Consider the following 2544-nt stretch of genomic DNA (forward strand, 5'->3'; position numbering starts at 1 on the left):
GGGTTCCGCCACTGTTCACTACACCGGTGTCAGAAGTGGGATACATGTACTATCGTTTTAATTCTTAAACATCTACGCTGGGGGGGATCCTTTAGCTATATAATATTTTTGTTTAATTTATAAAATATTTAATTTGGCCTTTACTACTATAGCCTATAGAAACGCATTGAATAACACATTCATGAATGGCAACAAAAAAAATACAGTAAAAAAATAAATCATAAGGAATAAGGTTTTGAAGTGTCTGTCCTATATAAGAAAACTCAGGAAATATATATATATATATTTTTTACACATACAGTATTTAACCCCTTATTTTTGTTACTTAGATTAACGCATAGACTCTAGGGTATAACCAGTGATGTTGAGACTCATACCCTTCCACAGATCCTGTTTCTTCTTTATTATTTCCATATTATTGTTACATTGATACAGCCAGGCCTAATTCCATACATTACCACTGTAAATTATCTGTACTTTCTCAAGTAGGCCTAAATTACATGCAATTAAAGATGTAATCCATAAAAAAAATTCTCTAAGGGAATTGATCATCACTTTTACAGGAATCACACTAAATATTATCACATGTTCATGGTTGGGCCAAAAGTAAATAGTCTTCATTTCTGGAACGAGTTCTTGCAAAGGGACGTGGATCTTGAAAAGATTAGGAAACATAAAACACAAGATGTTAGTGCTGATTTGACCTGTGATGATTACTGTAATTACAATGATGATATTAATGAATGCTTAAACCTACTGGAACCTACTTTTGCCTGAGATGAGCCCCATCATGCAAGAAAACACCATACAAGGGCAGTTGCAGCATAAAGACAGTAACACCTGGAAAGAAAATAATGATTTAGAAGTGACCTGTCTGCTTCAGAGATACGCTGCAGTTCTGACTTTTCTTTAAATAGATACATTATGGCAGATATCTCCCCAACACTAGACAAGAAGATATTTAATAAACACTGAACAAAAACATAAACGCAACATATAGTGTTGGTCCAATGTTTCATGAGCTGAAATAAAAAATCCCAGAAATGTTCCATATGCACAAAAGGCTTATTTCTCTCAGATTTTGTGCACAAATTTGTTGACATCCCTGTTAGTGAGCATTTCTCCATTGCCAAGATAATCCATCCACCTGACAGGTGTGGCATATCAAGAAGCTGATAAAACAGCATGATCATTACACAGATGCACCTTGTGCCGGGGACAATAAAACACCACTTTAAAATGTGCAGTTTTGTCACATGACACAATGCCACAGATGTCTCAAGTTTTGAGGGAGTGTGCAATTGGCATGCTGACTGCAGGAATATCAACCAGAGCTGTTGCCAAATAATTGAATGTTAATTTCTCTACCAAAAGCAGCCTCAAATGTTGTTTTAGAGAATTTGGCAGTACGTCCAACTGGCCTAACAACCGCAGACTATGTGTAACCACACAAGCCCAGGACCTCCACATCCGGCTTCTTCACCTGCAGGATCGTCTGAAACCAGCCACCCGGACAGCTGATGAAACTGTGGGTTTGCACAACCAAAGAATTTCTGCACAAACTGTCAAAAACCGTCTCAGGGAAGCTCATCAGCAAATGCTTACCTTCAATGGCCACTCTGTTCACAGTGTGAATAGAGTGCCCCATGGTGGCGGTGGGGTTATTGTATGGACTGGCATAAGCTACGGACAACGAACACAATTGCATTTTATCGATGGCAATTTTAATGCACAAGTATACCGTGACGAGATCCTGAGGCCCATTTTGTGCCATTCATCCACCGCCATCATGTTTCAGCATAATGCACTGCCCCATTTCGCAAGGATCTGTACACAGTTCCTGGAAGATGAAAATGGCCCAGTTCTTCCATGGCCTGCATACTCACCAGACATGTCACACATTGAGCATGTTTGGGGGGGCTGGATCAACATGTACAACAGCGTGTTCCAGTTCACTCAAATATACAGCAACTTCGCACAGAGGAGTGGGACAACATTCCACAGGCCACAATCAACAGCCTGATCAACTCTATGTGAAGGAGATGTGTCACGCTACATGAGGCAAATGGTGGTCACACCAGATAATGACTTGTTTTCTGATCCACTCCCCTACCTCTTTTTTTAAAGGTATCTGTGACCAACAGATGCATATCTGTATTCCCAGTCATGTGAAATCCATAGATGATTGTTTAATTAATTAATTTAAATGTACTTATTTCCTATGAACTGTAAATCAGTAAAATCTTTGAAATTGTTGCACGTTGCATTTATATTTTTGTTTAGTATAGTAGTTGCTGGTGTATGGTAACTTTTTTATCATACCATGACAAGGTTTAGAATCCGAGCTAGACAGACATGATTTCTTGCCTGTAAAAAAAGTAGAGGAAAAATTAGTACATCAAATACAGAGATACTGTATTCAAAATGATGATTAATTGATACCATACCATAGGATCTATGTCAAACTTCTGGCTAATATTTCTGACTGCTGCATCATTGCGAGGACAGTCCAGTAGTCCTCCCTGGTTCTCATGGAACAGACAG

Source organism: Salvelinus alpinus, chromosome 10, assembly GCF_045679555.1.
Source record: "Salvelinus alpinus chromosome 10, SLU_Salpinus.1, whole genome shotgun sequence".
NCBI classification, from domain to species: domain Eukaryota; kingdom Metazoa; phylum Chordata; class Actinopteri; order Salmoniformes; family Salmonidae; genus Salvelinus; species Salvelinus alpinus.